This window comes from Pteropus vampyrus, unplaced genomic scaffold, assembly GCF_000151845.1.
Source record: "Pteropus vampyrus isolate Shadow unplaced genomic scaffold, Pvam_2.0 Scaffold216, whole genome shotgun sequence".
Classification (NCBI taxonomy): Eukaryota; Metazoa; Chordata; class Mammalia; order Chiroptera; family Pteropodidae; genus Pteropus; species Pteropus vampyrus.
In genome coordinates, this window is record NW_011888997.1 from 2,078,982 (window position 1) to 2,095,645 (window position 16,664).

A 16,664-nucleotide genomic window follows, 5' to 3' on the forward strand; every position below is an offset into this window, starting at 1 on the left:
ATCACCCTTACAACATGAAGGCTTGAAAGAAGAATGTTCTTGTTACAATCAGTTCCATTAAAAAAAAAAAAAAAAAAGTTCTACAAGCCATAGGTTTTTATTTGTTTTGAGTGGCTTAGGTGAATGTAGTTTGTACAATCTAGCAACCTCAGTCTCACCTAGCTCCGAGTTTCCAATACTATTTAGTAATTTGCCCAGTACTGTCAGACCAATAAAAATCAGAAGCCATCATCCTATATTCTCGATAAACTTTATCCGATTGCAGGTTAATTTGGTAGACTGAAGTGACTATCATTTTCTAAAGAATAATTCTAGAACATTTGTCATTCTCACTAATTTAATAATTCCACTTTTTTAATGATTAGAAGAGGAGATCATGTGGAGTATTACAGGCTGAGAAAAATTACAGAGAAAAGAAAGGGGGAACTACCCCCGCTCAAGTGCTTTCTAATAGAGAATTCTATCTTTATTTCCCTAAAACAGAAGTTACTTTATTCCTCTCTATAAAATACTATTGTGTGGCAAAGGATAACTTTTATAAAGTGAAATGAAAATGAAGAAATTAGCAATACCCATCATTGTTAGTAATTTTATGTATGTATGTACATATTTGGTGAGAGGATGAAAAATGGGAAGACAAGAAAGAACAGAGAATGAAATATATCACGGCATTGATCTGTTAACACAGGACTAAACAAATTGTACTTACCTTATTTGCATTGCAAGCATTTTAACCAGATAAGTCATTAAAATAGTAGAGATTATCAACTAAGCTCTTGCCCCTCCCTTAACTCTAGTATGTCTTTCTGCTAAAAGTCTCTGTCAAAAGATTTCCTAGCAGACAAATTACGGTCCACATCACAGTTAACGTCCAGAGTTATCTCAGTTATCCCCCACTCAAAACTCAACATGCCATCTATGGTGTAATTAAAAATCAAATGTCTCTTAATCACAGCACTAAATAGCAAGATATGGACAGACATATCACATATTGAAATTGTCTACATTCTGCTAACCCCAATATTAAGATATTTCAAAGGAATGTGGCAAAAAACAATGTTATGTTATATCTTTAATTTATTATTAAGCCTGATTTTTTATTCATTATTCTTCATGCTGTATTAACATGTGACAGGGGTCAAAATTACGTGAAATTACAGAATAAAGTGATATTTGACAGCTTTATAGGGAACTGCTGTTCTTAAACTTGTTCTGAACAAGTTCTATTTTTCCCTCTATGTGCTTTTTACTCTTATTTTTTTTTTTCACCTAGAAAAGCTGATTTTACCCAGAGTAAATATAATATGCAGGCTATTATTTTGTTTAGACCGCACCACCTTGTTAAACTAAGGTAACAACAGAAGAGGAATATTCTGAATAAAGGATGCCCTAAATTCCTTGATTATAAGCAAAGAGAATTATTTAAAAAACAAAATCTTTCTTTTAAAGAAGATTTTCTTTCCTTCTTTGTAAAGGGCTGCACATTATTTTAGGATCGTAGGCCATAAAGATCTGTCACGCTCGTCTCTGCTCTTGCAGTATCGGAGCCAGTCAATCCATAAACAAATGAATATGGCAGTGTCCCAATAAAGCTGGACACAAAATTAGATTTCATGTTTCATATCCCATAATCTATTTTGAAATTTTCCCCAACCATTTAAAAATGGAAATACCACCTTAAAGACATTAAAAAAAAAAAAAAAAAAGGTGGTAGGATGAGCCAGTTTGTTAACTTTCTCCAGGCAATTTGACAAAAGCTTACTACATAATTCCAAGAGACCTCTAGATTTCTCTAGAACTTGGTCCTGACTTGATATATGATAAAGAAGCTCAGACAATACCTTGTTTCCAACTGCATTAGTCTCTTTTTATTCTTTTGGTATTCTCTTCCAGGGTTAACTACTTCTGTTTGTTGGTAATAAGATGTCTAAGGAATCCACTTCAAATGTTGGCTCTGCTGTGAGCATGGTCTTTCCCTTTATTTCAACTCAGGATTAAGACGTTTGATCTTTGTTTTTATATTCCAGTCCCAGAAGTAGTTTTTACCGTAGAAGTTATCTGAAGACAGTCTTATGCTTTATAGTTATAGTCTACAGCTAGGCTCTAGCTTCTCCAGGAATACTACACAAGATGGATTTAAATATGTATTAAACTAAGAGGTATTCTCTCAAATGAGTTTAAATGCATTTTATTTTTAGATAATCTATATGACACGTTTTTCTTAAAAAACAATGCCTTATCTCCAAATAAATCAAGGGTAAAATAAATGAAGAGCTTTTTAAAATTTTTTTCAAGATAACATCAGTCCCATTTGTTCTAGTCTTGGTGTGTATGAGTTATAATCCTAACAGGTGATAGATCCAAATGGCTAAATTTGTTAACATTTTTTCCATTTCTAAACCATCCTTAAAAAAAAAAAGAACATATATAGGGTCACACCAGCCTCATGGTATTCCAGCAGGACAGCCACACCAGCTGGATTAATATTCTCATCAATAAAGAACTGGTATTTTTTTTTGAAATTAGCAAAGATGTGCCTGATTTGTTTTGCAGTCTTTGCAACAAAAGGTTTTATCCTTTCTGGTCTCTGTTCTTCAAGTTTCACTTTGATTGACTTCATGTAATCTTTGATGTATTTCTTGCAGGCTTCTTTTGTGAAGTGGGTTTCCTGCAAATGATGGTTCATGACAATATAAACACCACTGATTGTTCTGCTTTCCATATCTTTGCCCTCAGGGCCTTCAGAGGAGGCATTTCCACCAGTAGCAAGTCATCAATGTTACCCTCTGTCCTATTGACCATCTCCCCCTCCATTCACTGCCAGGCGCTGCCTGTCCACAATCTCTAGGATCTTGTAGATGTTGGAGAACATCTTACCATGGCTGATGAGGTCTGGGTAAATGGTGGAGAGAGTAGGGTGGGAAGAGAGAGCGGGAGGAAAAGCCAAAGATAACTTTCTAATAGAGTACCTAGAGGGTGATTTTTACAGAGATTATTTATGTCATATTGGTGTATGGTTCAATGTGAACTTTAGACGCTTAATGATGTTAAAAGAGATACATGCCTAATGCTTGAAGGAAAATATTAAATGTATAATGCTAATAACTTTTAAAAGGGTCATGATAATTTTGTTAATATAGATTAAGGGTCAAATTGAAATTATAAATAATAACATAATTGTACCCTGCTCTATAGAAACTAATGTATTTGTATGTATATATCTATATAGCTATATTTATAAGTATACATACATATAGATATATTAAAATAGCTATAACTGCTTTAAAATAAATTAGAAGATTATCACAAACCTCTGGATTTCATTGTTGCTTATATTAAACACCTGATCATTTTTAGTTTGCCATCATTAACTGAATACAGCTTTTGACCTTAAAAGGGTAGCATTTACATAGAAAATCTCATCTTACCAGGATGCATGATGATATTCCCCTAAAGGAATAATACATATTGCAAATTACTAGAAAAAGGTCATAATTGTATTAAGTTAAATACTGTTTTTCAAAAAATTCAGATAGGTATTAGCTTCCAAGTGAGAAAACTTCAAAGTTATATATTTTCAAGCTTTTCCTAATCTACATAAGTAAAAAACGGCTTTAGAGCCCATTAAAAATTGAAAATTTTATTGCTAGAATTGAACAATTTTGCACGTTTTTAGTTCTATATGTGCAGTATAAGGCACTCAACATGAAATTAGTTGAGTTAGGAGCAAAGAATCACTGAATCTTTTTTGGAAAAATCTAACAGATTATTCATTTTTAAAAGGTTTTGAAACCTTATTTTCTTAAGGTATTATTATAATCAAATCTCATTGCTATATTTTTTTAGAGTAATGAGAGACAAGCATCACTAATCACAGAGTTATGTAGCAGTGGAATAATAAAATATGGGCAATTGTGATTTTATCTAATATGACTTTTTAATTTCTAATAAATATTCTGTAATCATGACACGCAATCTTATATCTACATTTGAATTTTCAAGTTTTTTTTTGTTAGTTCAGTGATTTTGCTCATTACCAGTTAAGAATAAAGAAGATTCAACTTTCTTATTTATAGATGCAGTAAATATTTGATAGCCTTTTCAATAATAATGCACTCAAAAGATTTCATAGTTGAATAACAAATTTCCAAATTGCATAAAAATTTAGAATGTTAGGCCTAAGAAAATATAAGAGCATTTTTTTTAAAGCTGATATTAATGAAATAGCTGGAAAAAGGCATTGTAAGATCTATTTTTGATTTCTTGTTCTTAAATTGAATGAAAAGTACAGACTAATGGACAAAGTTTTTTTTTTTAAATAAATGTATAGTAAATTTAAATGTGAACTTCATTGATCACTTTCATTCATTCAACAAATATTTACTGAGCACCTTCTGTGCATGAGATGCTGAGCTAGAGTTTGAGAAGGAGTGGCAAAGTCCTCAGGAAACTCATGAACTAGAGGAAGGATCAGGTATGAAAGTATATTATTATGAAATATATGTTGTATGTATCAATATATACAACAAACATACATACAATAAACATGTTATATATGTCTGAATATATATGTTTTGTAGTAAATAACATTTAGTTATCATGTTATTTACTACAGAGAGCATTACAACAATCTTTGGTGACTTGTACTATGGTGAATCAACTGTCAGTGTTGGCAAGAGATTTTTTTTCTTTTGTTTTGTTTCTTGTTTTTTAATGTGTAACAAAAATAACTTGATAATAAGACAGTTACCAGTATACTTTATACTCCTACTTTCCACTGTGAAGACAACATCCTAGATTTAGACACCTCGTATTTTGATTCTGAACATTCAATGACTTCTTGAGTGGAATGATGAGAGGGATAGTAGAGGAACATGAGATAATTATTAAATTAAAAATGATGACTTAGAGAAAGGGAGTCATTCCCTCAGTATCTTTGAGAAGAGCAATGAATTATTTGGGAAGTTCTAACTATGTTCATCTCAATTAACTATACAAGTTGAGAAACTGAGAATGTCTCTGAATCACTTCCACAGATACCACACACCATGTAATCCCTCCTAACCTCTGTTTCTTTGTTTTCTTTTGCCTTATGCAATGCTTTTTTTCTCCATATGTTTTTATGGTTTTTTTCCTATGATCTTCAAATATCCAATATGAATAATGGGGTTAGATTTTAAATGCAAGTCTTAGGATTATATTGATTTTAACAAAAATAAAATGTTTCCACACTAGAAGAAACTAATTCAATTTACGACTAAGATTCTGCCCATGTAAGCAGATGAGATCCTATCTATTCAATCCTCATAGCCATTACTGATTATATTCATCACATTTGATTTGCAGCCAGAGATCTGAAATATCTTTAATCAATAGGCATTTAACTAGACACAAACACATCTAAAACATTACTTGTTGACTTTTTGCATGAATAAAGTGTACAAGTCTGAAATTCACTTTGGTTGTCTCATCACACAGTGACATCTATATTTTACAACTTTTTTTTTTTTTTAAAATTCTGTTATAAAAGTAAGTTTGTTCATGATTTTGACTTATATATTTCATTGAGTTTTGACTTCTATAATTTTCCAGATCTGTGACTCCTATACCGTTATTTTTTATCACTTTAAGTATGTTTAATAGACTGCCTGTATATCTGTTTCAGCTATGATCTAAATGAGCAAAAGTGAAAATTTTTTGGTATATCTTCATGTAGTACTGTGTACAGTGCAGACATAAAAACATAGCTACTCACAAACATCAAAAAGTCAATATAAATGTAGTGCTTTGACTTGCAGACTCGGCTTCTCATTTAGACAGCTATTCTTTAATATCAGATGAGGCAGGTGGATCTGAGTGTGTGAAAAGTCACCTTGCTAGATATGCTCTGCCAGAGAAGATGTGTAGTTACAGATTTCACTAGCTGTCTTCAAATTATTATTTGCCTCATTAACATTTATTCAGCATACGCAGTCTGCTAAACACTGTAGTTAGAACTTATCTCAGCTTTAATTTATGACAAAAGAATTCTAACAGATACCAGTATAAAAAATTCTCAAAAAAAGAAATTTCTCACTTTTTTTCATCATTTTAAATGGCAAGGAATATGGAATTAAAGATAGAGATTCCTTGCTACATACACACACATGCACGTACACAGTGGGGGAGGATAGACGCAAATGTAAGAAGACATAGATCATTCCTAGAAGTTCCAACAGCAACAGACAAATGCAAAACAATTTCGCCTATTCTCTCAACTTCATTTTTTCTCTAATCACCAACTCTCACCCCAAGAAGGTAAAATAAAACACTGACTTAAATGAATAGAAGACTCCTGGTATTAGAAGTCCTGGTAAAATCAATTCCTTTCCACAGTCACTAAGATCCAGAGAAATTGTATAGGTCAGGAAAAGGTAGTGCAAATAGAATAAAGACTAAAAGTGTAAAAGTACACATTATTCAACCTTAGCTTGGATGTTTAAAGTGTTTCTACTCCTCTCTGGGCAAACTCATGATGACGTCCAATTGTGTAAGGTCATTAGCTGTACTATCAGTGCAATGTAAACATAAGCACAATGTAAAACAATTAATGCTTTCAATTGTATTATTGCCCATGCATTTATGATCTGATGCTCTCAAATGCCAAATATGTGATAATAACTTCTGCTATAATGTCTTTTTTTTCAAGTGTTATACACACAGTTCTCGCTCAAACACACTCTAATAAACAATGTTATTATTGCTTTTTGCAAAAAAAAAAATGATGTATTTTAGTTTTGATGCAAAGTTGCATTTCTTAATAGAACTGTATGTTAACCTGCTAATTTTTTTTGTTTGTTTCTTTATCTCCACTATTGTTGCAGAAATCTCTGTTGAAAAGGTACATTTTTTAGAAAAAAAAAGTGTTGAACTGTCATGTTTTTAATTGCATGAGGAAATTTTGTAGTTGTTTCTTGTCTTAAAAATTGACTATTCTACTATAAACCATAAAAAGTATTATAGAATAATGGTATTAAATTAAGTGAATTAGCATTTAAATTGCACAATATATGTATTACGTATATCACATATAAGGCATATATGTATAATAAAATGTACATTACATATAAACTATTTGTATGCATATAAAATTACAAAACTTTTAGTCATTTTTTTTAGTTAGTATCTGTCACAACTTCAGTTTAAGAATAAGAAAGCGTTTTTTCGCTATCTCCTCCTTTACTCCCAGAGTTGCTGGTGGATGTGCCTTTGCTGAAGCCATCCTTGATATCTGCATCAATGACACAGAGTTCAACTCTAGCAGAGGCAAGTGTATATGGAAATATGTCACTCTTTTAATATCTAATGTTTGGAACTAATCTAAAGATGAAATAAAAAACTTTATAAAGAAATGTTTCAGATGTACCTAAGAAATTATTGTGTACTTTATGAATATGCGGTAATATAATACTTTTGTTCATGTATTTTACTTTCTAAGGACAATACTTTTATTTGTTTCTGTGTTATGAAAGGTAGAAATTCAACAGAAATAGTCATATTTCAAAAAGTAGATTGTTTTTCAGATTAGTTGATTAGTTGGGTTATTTCTGATAAAGAAAGTTTTTAAAATTTCTGTTTACATGGCAAGTTCAAATTTTTAGGAGGAAACTTAAGAAAAATTATGTTAAATCAACTTGAAGCAATAGACAGGTTATCTTCACTTTTCCCTGATTCCATGTTTATGAATTTATCTACTTGCTAAAATGTATTTGTAAAGCCAAAATCAATAGGAGCAGCATAGTAACTCACAAACATGCATAAGAGCAGTGAGAAATTTGAGTTGCCTGGAGGTCATGGTCCCAACTGAGTTTGCACAAAGTAACATTCTGCCTTCTTATTTCAGCTAAGCTCAGCTCTCATGCTGTAAACAAGTATCCCTTTTGCAGTTTATTTAGTGCCACATTTTTGTGGGGTTTTTTTGGGTGGGGGTAGTGATTTAGGATTTAAAATGGCCCCCAAGCAAAGTGCTATCTAGTGTTCCTAAATGCAAGTAGGCTGTGATGTACCTTACCCAGAAAATATGTGCAATAGATAGGCTTGATTCAGGCATGAGTTATACTACTGTTGGCCATGAGTTCAATGTTAATGAATAAACAATATAAATTAAATATAGTTTCTTTAAACAAAATACACACATAAAACAAGATTACATATTGATCAGTTGATGAAAATGCTGTCACCAGAGGCTCTCAGGAACCTAACCCTCTATCTCTTCTAGGAGCAATGACTCAATAGTTGCTAAATCAGTGTTTGCAGCAGCTGTATAAAGCACAAATTCCAAGAATAATGGGAACTGACTGTAATTTATTTTTAATCTTTTTTACTAAACTGACCTTCTTCCAACAATTTCAGAGTTTTCATTCTAAACTTGAGTTATCCTTAAATTCTAAAATATCAAAGATACTGTTTGGTTGACGATATGGTGATAATATGCACATTTACATAGTATTCCACACATGGCAAATATTGATTAATAATTAATTTAACAAATATTTTTTAAGCACTGACATGTGTCAAGCAGTTTAGTAAACATTAAATAATCCAAAATAGAAACGATCTTATTCTCAGAAAGCTTAGGTATATACTTCATATGGAATAATTTATAGACATTAGTCAAATAATCACACGAATATGTGTACAATTTCTACTGAATTGCATGTTAAAGAACAGATGCACAGAGCAGTATAAATGTTTATACTATGATAAAAGAGAAGAGAGGGGTCTTTCTTGAGGAAATGACCTGGGCTGAGGTATGGAGGGAAGAGTCAAAATCGGAGGTAACTGGAAGAAAAGAAGAACAATCCAGGCAGAGAGAGAGCAGTGTTAAGAAATGCTGGCAGGTTGCATGCTGAGTATGAAAAGTTGAAAGAAGAATGCAGTGGCTGGAGTTAAGATGGCATGAAGGAATATAATATGTGACAGGCCTTGAGAAGTACAGAGGGGTTTGAGCTTATAGGGTCTTCGGGCCATTTAAGGAATTTTGCATTTACCTCACAAGCCACGGAAGGCCTTTGAGGGTTTGAATTAGAAGTATGGCATGATGAAATTTGTGTTTTGAACAGACTACTTATGTCACAGGATGAGGAATGGATTAAATAATGGCTAGTGTAGGTATAGATCATTCAGTTTAGAAACTGGTTCAGAGATAAAATCATCAGTGTTTGGGTAGGATGAGTCCTGATGGAAAAGTAGAAGACTTGAGATGTTCAAATATGTGACATCAATTGTTCTGCGAGGCAATTATCACAATTTTATAGTTTAAGATTGAGTCTACAGAGGTTAAATGATTATTCTGAGATTACAGACTCAATAAGAAAAAGAGCAAGGAGTCTACGACCATGCCACCTGAACAAGCCTGATCCCGTCTGATCTTGGAAGCTAAGCAGGTTCGGGCCTGCTTAGTACTTGGATGGGAGACCACCTGGGAAGGCCAGGTGCTGTAAGCATAAAAAATAAAAAATAAGAGATTGTAAACTGACAAGGTCCTTGCCATCTGTGAGGTCAACCAAGGGTTGCCTCACACACACACACACACACACAAAAGAGCAAGGATTACAGCCCAGATATTGTGACTTTATGAGTTCCAAATTCCTTCAGGGAGGATCCTAAACTTAGACGGTGAACAGGAGAACATAATTCTAATCTCACCTCCATCCTATTCCCACTCCCAGCACAGGAAGACCTTACTTATCAGTATTTGTGAACAAATTAGCCAAGACTCAATTTAAGACTCAAGGTTTAAACAGCCCCAGAGAACTTTGCATGGCAGGGAAAGTCAACCATTCAGCTTGTGTTTGTTGTTATTGTTTTGTTTGGTTTTGTTTTTGTTTTTTTGACAGATTCTGAAAAAAATGAGACCAGAGAAAGATGGTCGAAAGCATTGTCATGAGATGAGGAAAAGTGAATGAAGAGAAAAAAGAAATTATTTTTTGATAGCTCCTATGGATATGAAATTTTAGACACGAAAAAGACATTTTGAGCTTTTTTTAAAAAAAAAGTTGGGGAAACAAGTAATTTCACATATATTTTTATTTAAATTTTGCTTTTTACTTTAATTTTGAAATACTTTTAGATTTTTGGAAGACTTGCATTGTTAGTATAGAAAGTCTCCATATATCTATCTACCACCCAGCTTTATCTAATGATAATATCTTGCATTATCATGATAATGGTAATATCTTGAATTATCAAAACTAAGAAAGTAACATTGGTACAATAATTAAAATGCAGACATTGTTCAGTTTGGCCAAATTTTACATTAATGTCCAGGATCCAATCCAAGGTTCCACATTATATTTAATTGCCATATCTCAGTCTTCCCTAACCTATGACAGATACTTGTGGAGGAAATTATTTTTTTCATGTCTTTTATACTTTTTAAAAGTACTAGTTAGTTATTCTGTAGAATGTCCTTTAATACGGTTTTGCTTGATGTTTTGTCATGATTCAAATGAGGTTATGGGGCTGCAGGAAAAACCCCACAGAGATGTTATTTTTTTCTTATTACATTGAATTTGGGTTGCATGCTAGCATTATGTCTCATGACTGATGCTGTTAATAGTGATCTCATGCTTAAGACAGTGTCGGACAGATTTCTCCACTGTATGTTTATTTTTTTCCCTTTCATACTTGATGCATAGAGTGATCCCTAAGTCCAACTCACATTCAAGGAAAGAAGAATTAAGCTTCACTTCTTGGGAAAAAAAATTTAACTTTATGTTAAAATCATCAGAGCAATTAATAAATATTTTGGAGGAAATACTTTGAGACTTTACAAATATCTGTCTCTTTAAATTTTTGCCTACTAATGTTAGTGTTCATTAGTGGATCTTGTAGGCAGCAATTATTGCTGTGGTATTCTAACAGTGATTTTTCTACTTCCTTTACTTCTTCCACATTTATTAATCATTATTAATTATAATTCTATAAGGAAAATCTGTTGGAAGATTTTTTGCTGAGTGATTTATTGTGTAAAAATTTTATCAGTATTACACTTTCAAACAAACATTTGAAAAAATGTATGACCTAATTATTTTAAGGACTTCACTAACTGGACTTGATACAGCCAAACCATCCTCTATTGAAGTTCATAGAGAACAAGCAAGGTCTTAGTACGTAAAGAGGAGCATGATTTCTACACTAAAACTGTTCAAGGCTTTGAGCGGAAACTCCATCTTCTAATTTGCTTTCATCAGCAAGGCTGGGAAAAAATAATGTCTCTCAGATGGCTAGGTGCTCAGCTGCTATTGTTTTGCATTGGTGGGGAGGAGACAAACATGTTGACAATAGCTGAATCATCCAACGTGTTGTCTTCCTTGCCTTTGTAGCAATTGCATTGTGGAGGAACATCATGGGGTCAACTACACACTTGTAAAAAGAAACTGAAGTGGCATTAACTCCTAGAACAATGAGTGTCTTCTAGAACAAATTTTAATAGACTTTACCTGGTTAATAAAGACAATAGAATTCTCAAGGGCAACAGAAAATATAAACTCCCGATGCAGAAGAACTTGGTAGGGAAGAAAGCAGGGTGTGAGTAAAACAAACATACATAAACAACAGCAACAAATAACAATATATTTATGAGTGCATGCAATTTCTTGGTATAATTATTTTTTTTCTCTCCACTTAGAATCATGAAATAGTTTTGTTGGAAGAGCAAATATTTTTCTCTGAGGATGATGTAGTAAGATGAACATTTTTGTTCACCAGAATTCTAGAAGGGTTGCTCATTATGGAAGCAGGGGTTCTGGAAGTCCAAGGAAAGATTAAGAAGGCACCTGTGAATGGTGTATAAGCTTTTATCAGGGGGTAGGTATTAATAATGCCCCTACTCCCCAATGAATGAGCAAAGTGCAGTGTGGGAAGCTGGAGGAGGGCAGGGGTCAGTGAATAAAGAGGGACAGAGAAGAGGAAGGGATATCTAAAGAGAAGTTCCAAGACTTTCTATTTGATACACTGTAAAGCTTCTGTCTGTTCCTTCAAGGATTACTAAAATAAAGCTTCATAGTGCTTTCTGAGACTTTTGAACTTGAACTGATGTTTTTATAACAGCAACTTTGTTTCAAAGTCTCATTTCAAAGAAAGAACAAACAATGTCATATTGTGTGGACTATATAGAGATGAGTTTTTCCAAGAATCTGATATGCTCAAGAGTATATCACAATGAAATGGTCCCATTTTATTTATCCCTGATCATCTTCCACTACTTCCCAGTATGGCTTTCTACTTCCAACATGTTGGTTTCAATTAGGATTCTTTTACAAATACCATTTCCTTTTTTGAGATATTCTCTTCTGATTTTCTGACAATGAGTTTTAAACGTTCTTCAGAGAGTCCCTAAGTAATATTAAAGTTGACATAGTTTTCCTTGTTTTTGTAATCCCTTGCAGTGACTAAAAGGCACGGTATAGAATAGTCACAATATCTACCTAAATTCAACCCAAACTTTGCTTTCCTCTGGAGGCATGTCTTTTTTAACGATAACCCATATCGTTTCATTCCACTTTTTGATTCACAGAGAATTTGAGTTTGCATGATTTTTTTCTGCTCATATAAATTTATTGATGATTGAAGATATATTTTGTATATTTCATTATAATTAACTAAATAGGTTAAGTTTTTGGTACAACACCTGTCACCTAAAATTCACCTTTTTAATGGATGAATAAAAATAATAGACTCTTAAGCAATACTTGTTTACTTGACTTGAAAAGAACACATTATTGGTTGTGTTCAAATAGGTCATAAAAGAAAAATATTAGGATATCAGTATTCAAATGTTACACATATAAGTCCTAAATCTTCTTTTTCAATATCTCCTTTTCTTCTCCTCACTCTGTAGTTTCTCAGTATCACATTTTCTCTCCTTATATGTAAATTTCAAAATTATTGCAACAAATTCTATGAATCATGAAAATCATGAGTCATGACCCCATAAATATCACTAAAGGAAAGCAATTGTGAATTTTAGATACCTTTGCATAATACTGTGTGAAAAATGGACTCGTTTCTCTTCTTAATCCACAATATCCTATTACTCACTAACTTCTGTTAATTCTCTTTCTCTGATGTGTATAAACTTCATTTTTTCTTCATCCTTTTTGCCATTTTTTGAAGTTCCTATTGTATTATTGAAACAATACTTTCATGAAATTTGGTGCCTCCAGTATTACCCTTGCCATATGCATTTTCTTTTTGGAATCATACTTTGCTTCCTTTACAAAACTACTCATGTGAGTTCTCTGATGATGTTGTCTTATGTCTATCCATTGTTCTTAGGGAAGATATTCTAGGTCTATGAACATAAGTTTGACATCTACTTATAGATGAACAAAATCTGTTTGCTTATTAATTCAACAGATATCTGTTGAACAACTACTATATCCCAGTCACTGCCAGGGAAATTAGCCCACCCGTACCAGAGGGCTCAGAATCTAATTGTTTGGATTTTAATTGTTCTTATTAACACTTATAAGTGATGTGACCTAGGAGCAACTTCATGAGTCTTAATTTTCCTATAACAGCACTTACCTCACTGTGTAGCTGTGAGGATTAAATGAGAAAAATCTATGTGCAGTATCATTCCTGATACATAGGAAGTTGTTAATAAATATTATTGTTTAAGAAACAGAACTGTCCAAAATAAATTGCAAAGAATTTAAATATAAAGTCAACTAAACATATTCTTTTAATAATTTAAAAAATAATAGAATTAGCAATATAAAATATTTTAACGTATATATGCCTAAGCATAATGTTTATATATTATATATGCCTCAAATTTATAAAACATGCATTGACATTTTTTTTAATCTGTAGAAATAAGAGAATAAAACAAAACAAAACAAATGCCCTGACTATGGCTTTACACACATTTAATCTTATAAAGAAATTAAAGATTTTATTTGACCTATTTTCTATGGTCCATTGCTCAAATGACAGCCAAGACTACAAAAATTCATAGAATCTCAGTCTCAGGAGAGTCCAAGCATAATCAAGGGAGTACCATGGAAATCAGGGCTTACAAACTATTTCCATAGTTTTTCTTGCAGTAATCACTCACCATATCCCCACAGAATTTAGTAGAAAAAGCAAGTTGAGTTCCCTCCTGATGAGATTTTCTCTTATTTCTCAAATATATTCCATCTCTTCTTTTACCTGCCACTGTACTATTTCATATAGACAATGTTTCTCTCTAGTTTTTGCAGAAGTCTCTGAACTAGAGCTTTTGCTTCTTAGTCTGCTCTCTCTATATTATAAACTCTACATTGATAGCGGAGGAATTTTTTTTATTTTTTTGCAGTTTTGATTATGTCATGCTCCTGCTTAAAAGCCACTGTGTCAGTCACTTTCCACCATCTTTGGGGATGAAATCTGAAGTCTTTTTCATAAAGCATGAGTTACTCATAATTTGTCTCTGACAAATCACCAACTGCATATCTCACCACTGTTATTTTGTATAGATGATCCAATCTTTCCAAACAATTAGCAGGCCTCCAAGCTTCCTTTGATATTTCAGGTCTTACTTCTTTCTCCTACTCTGTGTGTCTTTTCTGCCCGACAAGCAAAAAACTGTTCATATATTAAGAATAAACTTTTGCACTGATCTTTTTTGACCCCAGCCCTAGCAAAAGTGAATATATGTCTCTAAGGTGTAAAAGAAAAATGTTTCTGAACAGATTTTATGAGTTTCTCCCAGTATAACTGAATTGTTTCTTTACTGAGAAAAAAAGGGGTGTGCGTGTGTGCACATGAGCATGTGTGTACATGCACACGTGAGCATTGTGTCCATTAAAGAAGTAAACATTAGGTAAGGTTATAGTCCCATATTCTCAACAAATCTTGTAATGCATTTCCTCATCATTAACACTGAAGTAAGATGTATTAATCTAGTCATGGGTAATATTAAATGAGGCCATGAATCTCAAGTACTCAGCACAGAACTTGGAACATAGTAGGCTCTTGGCAAGTAGCATCTACCTCCCCACTCCACCCCTCCACTCAATGGGAAGTTCTTTTGACTACTTTGAATTCAAAATAAAGATAATTAAAAAAATAAAAGCACAGCCAAGTGAAAATGACCATACCTACTAGTAAAACAAAATAAATTTATGAGCACAATTTGAATATACTTCTCACATTAAAGAAAATGTGACTTCTTTATTTTGTATAAATGACATGTTTTAACAAGATGCATCTTGTGGTTAACTATTAATGGAGTTTGGAGACAAAAGTATACCTTTAAATTTAGCTTCTGTTTCTCTTTTCTTCAAGTTTACGTAGTCTCTTTTAGATAAATGCCTTCAAGAAAGTGTTCAGATGCTTTGAGCTTTATGTTGCCTCATCGTAAAGGGGAAGAAAGTCTTAAGTCCCCGTATTGCCCCTGAGCTTTTCTCTGGACTTGTGTTTTCTTTGTGGTAGAGGGTCATCTCTAGTTTGATCTCTGGGACAATTGTATTGCTATCCTCTGAGATGAGTTGATATATGTGCAGCTTGTTTTCTTGAATCTGAGTACACTGGCACTTCTTGTTTTATTAGCCTTTCTTTGGCTTTTATAGAAGCATCAGTTCTAAGTTTCAGCAACCTTCCTCTTCCAGACTGTGTCTAGGCTGGCAATATGTGGCCTTTGTGGCAGGGTCATTTTGCCCCTTGCTACAGTAGCCTCATGTTAGGTACACTAGCTTTTAATTTAGTTAAATTTTATTTCTCCTTATGGAACTTCCACATTACCTGGGATTCTCTTCTATTCCTCATGGGAGCGAAAGGAAAGTAAAAATATTGGTTCTCTCTACCCTGACTTAGCATGGGGCCAAGTGCAGATCAGTCTTCCTTTAGCATTCTAAATTAGGAACCCAAATGAAAACCCTTTTCTGCTTTTCATGTTTATCACCACATATCAAATCACATATACACACTCACACTACACAATACTCAGAGATTCTGGACCAGTGAAAAGAAGGGAGAAATGTATGTTAGAGTGCTTGCTTTAAAAGCCTCTATCTCCCATGTTCTTCCCATATTCCATAAGGCTATAAACCTTCTACTTCCCATAGCTATTAGGTAGGATTTATTGGGTAAGATTGGGTAGGGTTACATCTTCCTTTTTCTGAAGTAGGAGGTAGAAGAGGAAAGTGATAGGCTTAGCTTCAATGAAGGAGAGATGCGGGATGAGAAATAGTTTTATTGATAAGAAAACACATGTTGGATGGCATTTCAAAAATATTGTGCCTATAACATATATATGAATGTAGTGGAATGGAGTTCGGTTTATATAGTAGTGATCACGTGATTACATAAAAAGAGTTTGGATGCCAATAGTGTATGGGAATAATAGTACTGCTATGAGTTTGGTCATTAACCTTCCATACTAGTTCAAGCTGCAAATACCAACCAATCAACAAACTAGCAAACAGACATACGAGCATAGTTAACCTGGAGACTTCGAATTTTCACCAATAGTTCAAGAAATATTTTTTAGTTGGCCTACCAGTGGATTAAACAGATAGACCCATATGAAGAATGAGCCAATGAATTATTTTATAAACTACTTTTTGTTATGTACAGTACACAGTTAATTAGTGGCAGGTTTATGACAAAAAATCAATGCTCCTGACTCACTAACC

At 33.1% G+C, this 16,664-nt stretch overlaps 2 pseudogenes; one reads left to right on the top strand and one right to left on the bottom strand.

Annotated features, from left to right (window-relative positions):
- Positions 1–2,336: 2,336 nt before the first annotated feature.
- Positions 2,337–2,896, bottom strand: LOC105300642 (annotated as a pseudogene).
- A 6,471-nt stretch (positions 2,897–9,367) lies between these two features.
- On the top strand, positions 9,368–9,485 carry LOC111747261 (annotated as a pseudogene).
- The last annotated feature ends 7,179 nt before the right edge of the window (positions 9,486–16,664 follow it).